Source organism: Hypomesus transpacificus, chromosome 26 (assembly GCF_021917145.1).
Source record: "Hypomesus transpacificus isolate Combined female chromosome 26, fHypTra1, whole genome shotgun sequence".
NCBI lineage: Eukaryota > Metazoa > Chordata > Actinopteri > Osmeriformes > Osmeridae > Hypomesus > Hypomesus transpacificus.
In genome coordinates this window covers 4,687,767-4,694,635 of record NC_061085.1, presented here as the reverse complement: position 1 = coordinate 4,694,635, position 6,869 = coordinate 4,687,767, and the positions used below count along the sequence as shown (strand labels likewise).

The 6,869-nt window shown below is 44.3% G+C and overlaps 10 non-coding genes and 1 pseudogene across 10 annotated transcripts; all 11 read left to right on the top strand.

Moving 5' to 3' along the window:
* Positions 1–2: 2 nt before the first annotated feature.
* Positions 3–183, top strand: LOC124487714 (annotated as a pseudogene).
* A 420-nt stretch (positions 184–603) lies between these two features.
* LOC124487678 lies at positions 604–816 on the top strand. The gene has a single exon (XR_006958447.1). It is a non-coding gene; the product is annotated as a small nucleolar RNA U3 (small nucleolar RNA).
* Positions 817–1,236: 420 nt separating this feature from the next.
* LOC124487646 lies at positions 1,237–1,449 on the top strand. The gene has a single exon (XR_006958417.1). It is a non-coding gene; the product is annotated as a small nucleolar RNA U3 (small nucleolar RNA).
* A 420-nt stretch (positions 1,450–1,869) lies between these two features.
* Positions 1,870–2,082, top strand: LOC124487645. Its single transcript, XR_006958416.1, has one exon. It is a non-coding gene; the product is annotated as a small nucleolar RNA U3 (small nucleolar RNA).
* Positions 2,083–2,501: 419 nt separating this feature from the next.
* LOC124487674 lies at positions 2,502–2,714 on the top strand. The gene has a single exon (XR_006958443.1). It is a non-coding gene; the product is annotated as a small nucleolar RNA U3 (small nucleolar RNA).
* A 419-nt stretch (positions 2,715–3,133) lies between these two features.
* LOC124487673 lies at positions 3,134–3,346 on the top strand. Its single transcript, XR_006958442.1, has one exon. It is a non-coding gene; the product is annotated as a small nucleolar RNA U3 (small nucleolar RNA).
* Positions 3,347–3,765: 419 nt separating this feature from the next.
* Positions 3,766–3,978, top strand: LOC124487644. The gene has a single exon (XR_006958415.1). It is a non-coding gene; the product is annotated as a small nucleolar RNA U3 (small nucleolar RNA).
* Positions 3,979–4,398: 420 nt separating this feature from the next.
* LOC124487661 lies at positions 4,399–4,611 on the top strand. The gene has a single exon (XR_006958431.1). It is a non-coding gene; the product is annotated as a small nucleolar RNA U3 (small nucleolar RNA).
* A 415-nt stretch (positions 4,612–5,026) lies between these two features.
* Positions 5,027–5,239, top strand: LOC124487672. Its single transcript, XR_006958441.1, has one exon. It is a non-coding gene; the product is annotated as a small nucleolar RNA U3 (small nucleolar RNA).
* A 420-nt stretch (positions 5,240–5,659) lies between these two features.
* LOC124487693 lies at positions 5,660–5,872 on the top strand. The gene has a single exon (XR_006958461.1). It is a non-coding gene; the product is annotated as a small nucleolar RNA U3 (small nucleolar RNA).
* Positions 5,873–6,292: 420 nt separating this feature from the next.
* LOC124487677 lies at positions 6,293–6,505 on the top strand. Its single transcript, XR_006958446.1, has one exon. It is a non-coding gene; the product is annotated as a small nucleolar RNA U3 (small nucleolar RNA).
* Positions 6,506–6,869: the final 364 nt, after the last annotated feature.

Here is a 6,869-nt window from a genome sequence, read left to right as displayed (position 1 = left end):
GTTTGTTCTTTGAGAAATGTGTTTCTAAGGAGTGGTCTCGCTATCCATGATGAAGATGCAGATGTTCCCTTCTGAGCAGGAATCTGGTGGAAAGGTGTGGCTTTGTTCACTGTCCTACCACCGTTGATGACTGTTCCGAGTTCTTGAATGGAACTTGGATGAAGGGATCATGTTCTGAGTGGATTTACATTGATTGTTCAAACGAAAATCAGTCACAGTAATGTTTGCATCTGTCTCATGATGTGCTGGACTGTGCGATTTGCGACACTGCTGGGATGTGGAGCGATTGCGGTTGCAATAATGGCCTTGATGTTGATCGATACTTGGATCCGTGCCAAGTTTAGCTGATTCCACAATTTGGTTCTCTCTATGCAAGGAATCCACTGATCCAAACCAACACTTTGGTTCTCTCTGCAAAGTTTTGTCATGTGGAAGATTTCAGAACTCTGCGTGAAATGTCTTTGACCAAGAGACAGATTTGCCGTGTCGCGGCTTCTGAATAATTGATTGTTACAGTCGTCGACCGTTCAGATGGCTTTGGAAACCAAAGGTGCGTATGCGCTCCTCGAGATATAAAGCCAGGTTGTTCCCAAACCATCAAGCAAGATTATACTTTCAGGGATCATTTCTATAGTTTGTTCTTTGAGAAATGTGTTTCTAAGGAGTGGTCTCGCTATCCATGATGAAGATGCAGATGTTCCCTTCTGAGCAGGAATCTGGTGGAAAGGTGTGGCTTTGTTCACTGTCCTACCACCGTTGATGACTGTTCCGAGTTCTTGAATGGAACTTGGATGAAGGGATCATGTTCTGAGTGGATTTACATTGATTGTTCAAACGAAAATCAGTCACAGTAATGTTTGCATCTGTCTCATGATGTGCTGGACTGTGCGATTTGCGACACTGCTGGGATGTGGAGCGATTGCGGTTGCAATAACGGCCTTGATGTTGATCGATACTTGGATCCGTGCCAAGTTTAGCTGATTCCACAATTTGGTTCTCTCTATGCAAGGAATCCACTGATCCAAACCAACACTTTGGTTCTCTCTGCAACGTTTTGTCATGTGGAAGATTTCAGAACTCTGCGTGAAATGTCTTTGACCAAGAGACAGATTTGCCGTGTCGCGGCTTCTGCATAATTGATTGTTACAGTCGTCGACCGTTCAGATGGCTTTGGAAACCAGAGGTGCGTATGCGCTCCTCGAGATATAAAGCCAGGTTGTTCCCAAACCATCAAGCAAGACTATACTTTCAGGGATCATTTCTATAGTTTGTTCTTTGAGAAATGTGTTTCTAAGGAGTGGTCTCGCTATCCATGATGAAGATGCAGATGTTCCCTTCTGAGCAGGAATCTGGTGGAAAGGTGTGGCTTTGTTCACTGTCCTACCACCGTTGATGACTGTTCCGAGTTCTTGAATGGAACTTGGATGAAGGGATCATGTTCTGAGTGGATTTACATTGATTGTTCAAACGAAAATCAGTCACAGTAATGTTTGCATCTGTCTCATGATGTGCTGGACTGTGCGATTTGCGACACTGCTGGGATGTGGAGCGATTGCGGTTGCAATAACGGCCTTGATGTTGATCGATACTTGGATCCGTGCCAAGTTTAGCTGATTCCACAATTTGGTTCTCTCTATGCAAGGAATCCACTGATCCAAACCAACACTTTGGTTCTCTCTGCAACGTTTTGTCATGTGGAAGATTTCAGAACTCTGCGTGAAATGTCTTTGACCAAGAGACAGATTTGCCGTGTCGCGGCTTCTGAATAATTGATTGTTACAGTCGTCGACCGTTCAGATGGCTTTGGAAACCAGAGGTGCGTATGCGCTCCTCGAGATATAAAGCCAGGTTGTTCCCAAACCATCAAGCAAGACTATACTTTCAGGGATCATTTCTATAGTTTGTTCTTTGAGAAATGTGTTTCTAAGGAGTGGTCTCGCTATCCATGATGAAGATGCAGATGTTCCCTTCTGAGCAGGAATCTGGTGGAAAGGTGTGGCTTTGTTCACTGTCCTACCACCGTTGATGACTGTTCCGAGTTCTTGAATGGAACTTGGATGAAGGGATCATGTTCTGAGTGGATTTACATTGATTGTTCAAACGAAAATCAGTCACAGTAATGTTTGCATCTGTCTCATGATGTGCTGGACTGTGCGATTTGCGACACTGCTGGGATGTGGAGCGATTGCGGTTGCAATAACGGCCTTGATGTTGATCGATACTTGGATCCGTGCCAAGTTTAGCTGATTCCACAATTTGGTTCTCTCTATGCAAGGAATCCACTGATCCAAACAACACTTTGGTTCTCTCTGCAACGTTTTGTCATGTGGAAGATTTCAGAAGTCTGCGTGAAATGTCTTTGACCAAGAGACAGATTTGCCGTGTCGCGGCTTCTGAATAATTGATTGTTACAGTCGTTGACCGTTCAGATGGCTTTGGAAACCAGAGGTGCGTATGCGCTCCTCGAGATATAAAGCCAGGTTGTTCCCAAACCATCAAGCAAGACTATACTTTCAGGGATCATTTCTATAGTTTGTTCTTTGAGAAATGTGTTTCTAAGGAGTGGTCTCGCTATCCATGATGAAGATGCAGATGTTCCCTTCTGAGCAGGAATCTGGTGGAAAGGTGTGGCTTTGTTCACTGTCCTACCACCGTTGATGACTGTCCCGAGTTCTTGAATGGAACTTGGATGAAGGGATCATGTTCTGAGTGGATTTACATTGATTGTTCAAACGAAAATCAGTCACAGTAATGTTTGCATCTGTCTCATGATGTGCTGGACTGTGCGATTTGCGACACTGCTGGGATGTGGAGCGATTGCGGTTGCAATAACGGCCTTGATGTTGATCGATACTTGGATCCGTGCCAAGTTTAGCTGATTCCACAATTTGGTTCTCTCTATGCAAGGAATCCACTGATCCAAACAACACTTTGGTTCTCTCTGCAACGTTTTGTCATGTGGAAGATTTCAGAAGTCTGCGTGAAATGTCTTTGACCAAGAGACAGATTTGCCGTGTCGCGGCTTCTGAATAATTGATTGTTACAGTCGTTGACCGTTCAGATGGCTTTGGAAACCAGAGGTGCGTATGCGCTCCTCGAGATATAAAGCCAGGTTGTTCCCAAACCATCAAGCAAGACTATACTTTCAGGGATCATTTCTATAGTTTGTTCTTTGAGAAATGTGTTTCTAAGGAGTGGTCTCGCTATCCATGATGAAGATGCAGATGTTCCCTTCTGAGCAGGAATCTGGTGGAAAGGTGTGGCTTTGTTCACTGTCCTACCACCGTTGATGACTGTCCCGAGTTCTTGAATGGAACTTGGATGAAGGGATCATGTTCTGAGTGGATTTACATTGATTGTTCAAACGAAAATCAGTCACAGTAATGTTTGCATCTGTCTCATGATGTGCTGGACTGTGCGATTTGCGACACTGCTGGGATGTGGAGCGATTGCGGTTGCAATAACGGCCTTGATGTTGATCGATACTTGGATCCGTGCCAAGTTTAGCTGATTCCACAATTTGGTTCTCTCTATGCAAGGAATCCACTGATCCAAACAACACTTTGGTTCTCTCTGCAACGTTTTGTCATGTGGAAGATTTCAGAAGTCTGCGTGAAATGTCTTTGACCAAGAGACAGATTTGCCGTGTCACGGCTTCTGAATAATTGATTGTTACAGTTGTTGACCGTTCAGATGGCTTTGGAAACCAGAGGTGCGTATGCGCTCCTCGAGATATAAAGCCAGGTTGTTCCCAAACCATCAAGCAAGACTATACTTTCAGGGATCATTTCTATAGTTTGTTCTTTGAGAAATGTGTTTCTAAGGAGTGGTCTCGCTATCCATGATGAAGATGCAGATGTTCCCTTCTGAGCAGGAATCTGGTGGAAAGGTGTGGCTTTGTTCACTGTCCTACCACCGTTGATGACTGTTCCGAGTTCTTGAATGGAACTTGGATGAAGGGATCATGTTCTGAGTGGATTTACATTGATTGTTCAAACGAAAATCAGTCACAGTAATGTTTGCATCTGTCTCATGATGTGCTGGACTGTGCGATTTGCGACACTGCTGGGATGTGGAGCGATTGCGGTTGCAATAATGGCCTTGATGTTGATCGATACTTGGATCCGTGCCAAGTTTAGCTGATTCCACAATTTGGTTCTCTCTATGCAAGGAATCCACTGATCCAAACCAACACTTTGGTTCTCTCTGCAAAGTTTTGTCATGTGGAAGATTTCAGAACTCTGCGTGAAATGTCTTTGACCAAGAGACAGATTTGCCGTGTCGCGGCTTCTGAATAATTGATTGTTACAGTCGTCGACCGTTCAGATGGCTTTGGAAACCAGAGGTGCGTATGCGCTCCTCGAGATATAAAGCCAGGTTGTTCCCAAACCATCAAGCAAGATTATACTTTCAGGGATCATTTCTATAGTTTGTTCTTTGAGAAATGTGTTTCTAAGGAGTGGTCTCGCTATCCATGATGAAGATGCAGATGTTCCCTTCTGAGCAGGAATCTGGTGGAAAGGTGTGGCTTTGTTCACTGTCCTACCACCGTTGATGACTGTTCCGAGTTCTTAAATGGAACTTGGATGAAGGGATCATGTTCTGAGTGGATTTACATTGATTGTTCAAACGAAAATCAGTCACAGTAATGTTTGCATCTGTCTCATGATGTGCTGGACTGTGCGATTTGCGACACTGCTAGGATGTGGAGCGATTGCAATAACGGCCTTGATGTTGATCGATACTTGGATCCGTGCCAAGTTTAGCTGATTCCACAATTTGGTTCTCTCTATGCAAGGAATCCACTGATCCAAACCAACACTTTGGTTTTTCTCTGCAACGTTTTGTGATGTGGAAGATTTCAGAACTCTGCGTGAAATGTCTTTGACCAAGAAACAGATTCCACGTGTCGCGGCTTCTGCATGATTGATTGTTACAGGTGTCGACCGTTCAGATGGCTTTGGAAACCAGAGGTGCGTATGCGCTCCTCGAGATATAAAGCCAGGTTGTTCCCAATCCATCAAGCAAGACTATACTTTCAGGGATCATTTCTATAGTTTGTTCTTTGAGAAATGTGTTTCTAAGGAGTGGTCTCGCTATCCATGATGAAGATGCAGATGTTCCCTTCTGAGCAGGAATCTGGTGGAAAGGTGTGGCTTTGTTCACTGTCCTACCACCGTTGATGACTGTCCCGAGTTCTTGAATGGAACTTGGATGAAGGGATCATGTTCTGAGTGGATTTAAGTTGATCGTTCAAACGAAAATCAGTCACAGTAAGGTTTGCATCTGTCTCATGATGTGCTGGACTGTGCGATTTGCGACACGGCTGGGATGTGGAGCGATTGCCATTGCAATAACGGCCTTGATGTTGATCGATACTTGGATCCGTGCCAAGTTTAGCTGATTCCACAATTTGGTTCTCTCTATGCAAGGAATCGACTGATCCAAACCAACACTTTGGTTCTCTCTGCAACGTTTTGTCATGTGGAAGATTTCAGAACTCTGCGTGAAATGTCTTTGACCAAGAGACAGATTCCACGTGTCGCGGCTTCTGCATGATTGATTGTTACAGGTGTCGACCGTTCAGATGGCTTTGGAAACCAGAGATGCGTATGCGCTCCTCGAGATATAAAGCCAAGTTGTTCCCAATTCATCAAGCAAGACTATACTTTCAGGGATCATTTCTATAGTTTGTTCTTTGAGAAATGTGTTTCTAAGGAGTGGTCTCGCTATCCATGATGAAGATGCAGATGTTCCCTTCTGAGCAGGGATCTGGTGGAAAGGTGTGACTTTGTTCACTGTCCTACCACCGTTGATGACTGTTCCGAGTTCTTGAATGGAGCTTGGATGAAGGGATCATGTTCTGAGTGGATTTACGTTGATTGTTTAAACGAAAATCAGTCACAGTAATGTTTGCATCTGTCTCATGATGTGCTGGACTGTGCGATTTGCGACACTGCTGGGATGTGGAGCGATTGCGGTTGCAATAATGGCCTTGATGTTGATCGATACTTGGATCCGTGCCAAGTTTAGCTGATTCCACAATTTGGTTCTCTCTATGCAAGGAATCCACTGATCCAAACCAACACTTTGGTTCTCTCTGCAAAGTTTTGTCATGTGGAAGATTTCAGAACTCTGCGTGAAATGTCTTTGACCAAGAGACAGATTTGCCGTGTCGCGGCTTCTGAATAATTGATTGTTACAGTCGTCGACCGTTCAGATGGCTTTGGAAACCAGAGGTGCGTATGCGCTCCTCGAGATATAAAGCCAGGTTGTTCCCAAACCATCAAGCAAGATTATACTTTCAGGGATCATTTCTATAGTTTGTTCTTTGAGAAATGTGTTTCTAAGGAGTGGTCTCGCTATCCATGATGAAGATGCAGATGTTCCCTTCTGAGCAGGAATCTGGTGGAAAGGTGTGGCTTTGTTCACTGTCCTACCACCGTTGATGACTGTTCCGAGTTCTTGAATGGAACTTGGATGAAGGGATCATGTTCTGAGTGGATTTACATTGATTGTTCAAACGAAAATCAGTCACAGTAATGTTTGCATCTGTCTCATGATGTGCTGGACTGTGCGATTTGCGACACGGCTGGGATGTGGAGCGATTGCGGTTGCAATAACGGCCTTGATGTTGATCGATACTTGGATCCGTGCCAAGTTTAGCTGATTCCACAATTTGGTTCTCTCTATGCAAGGAATCCACTGATCCAAACCAACACTTTGGTTCTCTCTGCAAAGTTTTGTCATGTGGAAGATTTCAGAAGTCTGCGTGAAATGTCTTTGACCAAGAGACAGATTTGCCGTGTCGCGGCTTCTGAATAATTGATTGTTACAGTCGTCGACCGTTCAGATGGCTTTGGAAACCA